Source organism: Amphiprion ocellaris, chromosome 7 (assembly GCF_022539595.1).
Source record: "Amphiprion ocellaris isolate individual 3 ecotype Okinawa chromosome 7, ASM2253959v1, whole genome shotgun sequence".
NCBI classification, from domain to species: domain Eukaryota; kingdom Metazoa; phylum Chordata; class Actinopteri; family Pomacentridae; genus Amphiprion; species Amphiprion ocellaris.
The window spans coordinates 22,411,872-22,420,005 of NC_072772.1; positions in this window are offsets into that span (position 1 = coordinate 22,411,872).

Here is an 8,134-nt window from a genome sequence, read left to right on the forward strand (position 1 = left end):
TGAAAATCTGTGGTGGATCATCAAAAGGTCTGTTTCAAAGTGTAAATCAAAGAATCTAGAAGAATTAAAAGCAGTAATTCAAGAAGACTGGGACAAGATTAGCCCTCAACATTGTAAAAGACTGGTGGGAAACATCCAGCCAGGATTAGAGCTCTACTGCGTGCAAATGGCAGGACTACTAAATATGAATTTGATGATATAATGGTTTATTTATTAAGGTTTATTTATTTCAGTTTAGGACACATTCTCTGTTATTTGTTGATTTTGATACCAACAATGTTGAGAACTGACATGTTGAAACTGTCAAGATTTTAGTTGTGTTAGTTTTTCTTATAAACCATAAACCAAAAAATATAATTTGTATTTATTTGTGTCTGTCTAATGCAGCCACACCTTTTGAAAAACAAAAAAAGACATGTCCACAAATATGTCATGATAATATTTGAGATTGTGTAAAATTTTAAGTGTGTCTGAAAACTTTTTTCCACCGCTGTACAATGCATTGGAAAAAATACATCATTAAAGAGTCATTCTTCCTCCCCCAAAAAGAAAGTCTTTGGTGTCAACATGAGCTTCATTACCACTTTAGAAAATATGCACAGACCTTTGCGGCCTTAGAATTCTGATCAGAATCCTCATGTTACTTCACTGGCTCTGAATGGCCTTGTTCCATTGTGTACAGACAGATGACAAATTAGAGTGAAAAACAACACAAAGTGTCTTCTTTAGTGTAGAACAGCTTCAAGTCTCCTTGGCATGAATGATCCCAATCTCTAAGTCTACTGGAGGAATGAACACCTTCTAAGATGTTCTCTCATTTGGTATCTTGATAATGGTGAAGCTGTCTAAAGCTTGTTTTATACTGCTGTGTTGAATCTACACAGAGACTCTGGGTGTTATGGTCATTTCTGCTTTGTGTTTGTCTATCACTCTGCTGTTACACTGCCAAAACACTAGTGACCAGTGAGGTTTCAGTGCCACTGTGTTGAGTTTCTTCACAAACTTTGAACAATACCGACTGATATGGAGCAGTTCATGTTAAAGCTAAATAATGAAAAGCAGTTACTTTTATATCTGAGTAATGCAACACAGGAAACAGAGATGATGTTGGACCTAATAGAGTTTATGCCTGGGACAGGATAGGTCTAATTGGCAGAACAGTGGCCACAGCCTTTGTATTATGAGCAAATCATGGTTCATTATTGCCAAGTGGATCAGTCACATTTGTTGTGGTCTGCCTCACCATGATGTGTAGTTACATACCTGGGAAAGTGCATGTCAGATTGTGGTGCAGGTCACACAGAAGTAGAAATCAAGCTTCATGTTTATTCCAAAATCTCCCGTTGGTGTTCTGGTTTTTCCTTTTACTTCTCAACAGCCTATATATGTTAGATTTGCATTATTGTTAAAAGTTACATTTAGTTTGCTTATTTACCAGAGATGTGCCCAGGGCCTTTCTTTCTTTCTTTCTTTCTTTCTTTCTTTCTTTCTTTCGTGTTAACACCACATTTATGCATAGCACTATGCATTTTCCCCTGAACATAAAATATACTGTATAAATAAAGCTTTCCTTGCCTTGCCTAAAGGCAGCTGTGCCTCAGGCCTCTCTCGCTCTGCCAAGAAGAACACTGTCCGAACTATAAAACCCAAGCTTGATCCAGTGCAGACAGAAGGATGGAGGTCTTAGGACCTAATGATTCAAACTGGGACTGAAAATTATATAAGAAATGTTGAAAAATCAGCTTTAAAGCTTTAATTTTGTGTCGATAACGACACAGATTTTTCTTCTATCTCAGAACTGCTCTTCGGTGGACTGGCTGTAGTGGTGCTTGGACTGTTTGGATGATCACATGAGGTCTGTCATTTACCATGAAATAATGTCTTTACTGGCTGCTCCAACCAAACTTTTAGCCTCTCTTGCATCATCTCCTCATGAAGCTTCCTTTTAAACTGTTGTGAGGGGATTTGAAAATCTTTTTTAAGTCCTCTGGTGCCATCTAGTGTCTCCATATTTTGGTGCAAGGTGTGTGTGTCTGCATGATGTGTAGTTGTGTAGGTTTAGCACCAGGTGGCAGAATGATACAGGGTTTCCCAGGTGGGACCAGTCGCTCTCAGGGTCATTAGCTATTTTTTGTGTGCGTTGTGGAGGCTTCTGCATGTTACACTCATATTCTTACAAATATTCTTGTTTTTGTTCTTAATCAGTTTTAATTTTTTTTCTATTTTCTTTTGCAGGTCAATGAAGCGCTGCTGCTGCTGCTGCTGCTTCTAGGGCTTTCTTTGGTGAACCATTTTATTTGGTGTGTTATTGAATAGTGGGCTTGCCTCAACAGAGCCACACAATGAAAGGCAAGTTATGACTGAAATCAGTCAAACAAATATGATAACATGCTTCAGTGGTAAAGAAGGAACACTGTGCACCATTGTACCCTCATATAAAATGTGTGTGTGTGTGTGTGTGTGTGTGTGTGTGTGTGTCATGGTTTACTTTGTTGTCCTACTGTAGAAACTGTACAAGCCTTCACTTGTGTGATTGAGCGTCTCATGTTCATTAAGTGAGTTTCAGTACAGCCTGTGAATACTTTCCCCGCAGCTCAAGGCAGTACTTTTGACTCACGCAGTTGTAAACCACCTTCCTATTGTGTGACTGAGGAGAACCCACACAGTGCTGCTTCATTGTAGTCGAAACATGTAAAAATGCTGAACAAGCAAAGTCAAAGTTCAAGGAAATGTGAGTAGAACTTTTAGTGGAAAAGACACAAATGCTCCTTTAGCAGAAGAGAGATAGAGATTTGGAATTAAATAATATAAAGAATGCAGTGTATGAAAAGCAACTTTTTGCATTAGTCAGAACAATTTAAGTGCATGGCAGAACCTCTCACACCCACTAAGCTCATGAAAAACCACCTGCCATCGAACAGCTATGAGTCACCCTCATTAAAAAAAAAAACTTTTTTGTGCAGAACCTTCAGACTGATAATAATAATAATAATAATAAATTTTATTTATAAAGCGCTTTTCCAAAAGCTCAAAGACGCTGTACATAAAATACAATAAGATAGAACAAAACAGATAATTAAAATCAGTAGATAGTAAACAAGTTCAAGATAAAATACAGAATCACTTAAGGAAAGCAGATCTAAAAAGGTGAGTCTTTAAAAGGGATTTAAATGTGGTGAGGTTGGTGCAGTCACGGAGGGCATGGGGGAGTGAGTTCCAGAGTGTGGGGGCGGCAATGGCGAAGGCTCTGTCCCCCCAATGTCGCCGGCTGGTCCTGTGCGGGATGGAAAGGAGGTTTGTGTGGGAGGAACGGAGATTCCTGGGGGGGGTGTAGGGGAGGAGCAAATCGGTAAGGTAAGAGGGGGCTAGATTATGGATGGACTTGAAGGTGAGGAGAAGCATTTTGGATACATTTTGAATCATTATTTAGTCTTTTTCATGTCAAAGTCATGCTGCTGTTTTACCTGGCTTGAATTTAACTGCAAATCATCTACATTTTAAAGAATAGTTATAAATTTTAAAGCATCAAAAAAGTCACTTTCTAATTGGTTTTCATCCGTAATAATAGAATAGTGGGGCAAGTCCCTGCACCGGGAGGACAAGCTGCCTGCCTGCCTGCCCCGTGAATGATTACAAGGAAAGGCAGTTCTGAGGATGGCTGATGTTTAACTAAGATAAACTGTAAAAGCACCTGGCACAGTTGCCCATGGCCCTCCTCAGAAACTGAAAAGGGAAGTTCCATAACTTCCTGAATATGGCCGCCATACAGAGAGATGTTTCACTGATTTCATTACATTCATGGACACTACAAAATTTATTATTATTATTATTATTATTATTATTATTATTATTATTATTATTATTAATAATAATAATAATAATAATAATAATAATAATAATAATAACAGTAATAGTCCAAATTAAATAGTGCCTCTTTGTCTCTGAGTGTCATGCATGAATCTTCTCAGTCACTATCACTGAGAGTGTTTTCAGGATGCCTGGACTCACTCTGTGTGATGCTGCAGCACCAGCATTAAATCCATCTAGACAAGTAAAGTCTTTGACAAGGAGTGCATCTTAAGAAACTAAGAATGTGTTTTATCATTTGAACAATATTGCCATCATGCAATCATTTGTCTCTGAAGTCAGACAGAGATAAGACTGCACCTGTAGGACTGACTACTGTAATGCTCTGCTATTTGGTCTCCCCAAGAACAATATATCTGAATCAGAACTGCTTTAAAACCCAGCAGCATGTGTGTTGACTCATAGTAGAGAGAACAACATCTAAATCTCATGCAGTGGTCTTGATTCTACTTGTTTTTACTCCACCAAGGAATGCGGTGAAGTTATGTGATGATCAGCGTTGGTTTGTCTGTCTCTCTGTTTGTTTGCAACATTACTCAAAAACAGACTAACGGATTTGGATGAAATTTTCAGGGAAGGTCAGAAATAACACAAGGACTAAGTGATTAGATTTTGGCAGTGATGTGGCTTTTAAACTGGATCCACGGATTTGTTAAGGATTTCTGTATCATTTCGAGATAGCGGCACAGCGTCACTGTAACTATGAGTGAACACTACGTCAGCTGCCTGCTGATGATCCCATGATTGTGATCCTATTACAAATCCGCCACTGCGGACTTATCAGGACTTATCTGTTGGAAATGATACAAGGAACAACTGATTAAATTGTGGGGGTGTTTCTGAGTCCCATCAATTCCCGCCACTCGCTACATATTTAGTTCACGCAATTTGGTATCCATACATAACGTACACATGTATAACACACGCCTGTGCTCAGCGCAAGGTCATTTTGTTTGTGGGTGCATCTATATTAAATGGCCGCATTCTATGTTGCCATGATTTCCGATCATCAATAACTCATAAACAAATGCTGCATTTCTGACAATGTCATTTGGAGGAATGAGCAGCCTTGGAGGAGTACTACACTCCGAGTGCTTTTCTAGTTGAATTTGGTTTAATCATATGAACCTCAAAGTACCCCCAAGTTTTCTGTTAGCAAACCCAAAGTCAAAGCAGAGGCATCCTTTTGTTATGATGATGACGGAACAACAACAACATTGACAACATTTCAGAATAGCTTGCATGTGTCTTTTTGACTGATGAAAACTAATATTTGCTTAATTAACTAACTACACTGAGTTTGATGAATTAGTTTTTCCTCCATAATCAAGAGTATTTTCAATTAAAAGTCTTTGTCATCTGAAATTATTCAGGTGTGTTTTGATAGGGGAGAGAACTTCAAATCCTGAACTCAAGGTGAAGAAAATTTTAGAAATTAATCCATTTAATTAATTTCACTGAAAGTGAATTTAGTTTTAAATCGACTATTGTAGAAATATGAGTTTGAATTACACACATGATTAAAGTAATGCTGGTACCAACATTATTGGCTCAACCGAACCCATCAAACTAACAACTTAAAAGGTTTATCTAAATCCCTGAATTTATTTGATTCATCCTGTAATCATGGATTTAATTAAGTGGTGGTAACAGGGCCTTTGAATTACTTCATAGATTATATAGAATGTTGATGATTTCAGGGCTGCACAGTGGAGTAGTGGTTAGCACTTTCGCCTTGCAGCAAGAAGATCCCTGGTTCGCGTCCCGGCTTTCCCGGGATCTTTCTGCATGGAGTTTGCATGTTCTCTCTGTGCATGCGTGGGTTTTCTCCGGGTACTCCGGCTTCCTCCCACAGTCCAAAAATATGCTGAGGTTAATTGATTATTCTAAATTGCCCGTAGGTGTGAATGTGAGAGTGCTTGTTTGTCTTTGTATGTGGCCCTGCGACAGACTGGCGACCTGTCTAGGGTGTCCCCTGCCTTCACCCGAGTCAGCTGGGATAGGCTCCAGCACCCCCCGCGACCCTAGTGAGGATTAAGCGGTGTATAGATAATGGATGGATGGATGGATGTTGATGATTTCAAATATAAACTTGTGACTCTATTTTTAATTATTTTTTACATTTACTGATCTATTTATTCATGAATTAAACTTTATTTTACCTGTTGTTTGAGACCAGTTTTTATTTTTTTTAAAATTATTGTCATTTGACTTTTTCTGCATTTGCTGTTGTCTCATTGTATTTATTTGTGACTTAGTCCTTCATTTGTAGCTTAAAGTTTAAAGGTCGGATTAGGTGGGTGCTGGTGTTAGGGAGAAGGTTTCTTGTTTTTTTTTTTGTTTTACAAATCACTTTGAATACACTTTTTTTTAAAATTAAAAGTGCTATCCCAATAAAGTCTGACTGATTAATTAATTCACTTCAATGGGTTAAGTTTTCTAATTCTTTACTTGGGATTTAGATCCAAATATACATAATATTGATTAATTGATGTACAAATAGTATGCTAGTTTTATGTCTGGGCAAGGTCTAGCAAATTTAGACCTTTTTTTTTTGTTTTTAAGGTAAAATCGTCATTTTACACATTTCTTCTGAAATGTACTTCATCATTACAAATATCAAATACGTCATTTATTCCCACCAAAGTACCCGAGATTTGTATAAATGAAGTCATTTAGTAAATATACGTGTTACTTACATGCATGTAATGTACTGGGTCTTGGCTGCGTACATACACTATATTGCCAAAAGTATTCGCTCACCTGCCTTGACTCGCATATGAACGTAAGTGACATCACATTCTTAATCCATAGGGTTCAATATGACGTTGATCCACCCTTTGCAGCTATAACAGCTTCAACTCTTCTGGGAAGGCTGTCCACAAGGTTTAGGAGTGTGTTTATGGGAATTTTTGACGATTCTTCCAGAAGCGCATTTGTGAGGTCACACACTGATGTTGGACCAGAAGGCCTGGTTCTCAGTCTCTGCTCTAATTCATCCCAGAGGTGTTCTATCGGGTTGAGGTCGGGACTCTGTGCAGGCCAGTCAAGTTAATCCACACCAGACTCTGTCATCCATGTCTTTATGGACCTTACTTTGTGCACTGGTGCACAGTCATGTTGGAAGAGGAAGGGGCCAGCTCCAAACTGTTCCCACAAAGTTGGGAGCATGGAATTGTCCAAAATGTCTTGGTATGCTGAAGCATTCAGAGTTCCTTTCACTGGAACTAAGGGGCCAAGCCCAGCTCCTGAAAAACAACCCCACACCATAATCTCCCCTCCACCAAACTTTACACTTGGCACAATGCAGTCCAACAAGTATCGTTCTCCTAGCAACCGCCAAACCCAGACTCGTCCATCAGATTGCCAGATGGAGAAGCGTGATTCGTCACTCCAGAGAATGCGTCTCCACTGCTCTAGAGTCCAGTGGCAGCGTGCTTTACACCACTGCATCCCACGCTTTGCATTGCACTTGGTGATGTATGGCTTGGATGCAGCTGCTCGGCCATGGAAACCCATTCCATGAAGCTCTCTGCTGAAGCACTGTTCTTGAGCTAATCTGAAGGCCACATGAAGTTTGAAGGTCTGTAGCGATTGACTCTGCAGAAAGTTGGCGACCTCTTGGCACTATGCGCCTCAGCATCCGCTGACCCCGCTCCGTCAGTTTACGTGGCCTACCACTTTGTGGCTGAGTTGCTGTCGTTCCCACACACTTCCACTTTTTATAATACAGCTGACAGTTGACTGTGGAATATTTAGGAGGGAGGAAATGTCACGACTGGATTTATTGCACAGGTGGCATCCTATCACAGTTCCACGCTGGAATTCATTGAGCTCCTGAGAACGACCCATTCTTTCATAAATGTTTGTAAAAGCAGTCTGCATGCCTAGGTGCTTGATTTTATACACCTGTGGCCATGGAAGTGATTGGAACTCCTGATTCTGATTATTTGGATGGGTGAGCGAATACTTTTGGCAATATAGTGTATTTGATTCATTTTTCATTGCTACATTGTTTTGTTCTAATTTTCTACGTATTGTCATACAACATATTCACTTAAACCAGACATAAACTGTCTATGAATTTCTGGAGGTCAACTCTATCAAAACTTTGTCAACAGATTTTAATATCTCACTATAACTAAGGTAAATATTAACTTCAATCACCTCAAGGGACTTTCCACATGTTTCATGTTTGATGTTTGATCATGGATTCAGCTCATGTTTGATGGAAGTAGTCTTTATACGGCATTAAGCACCACAAACT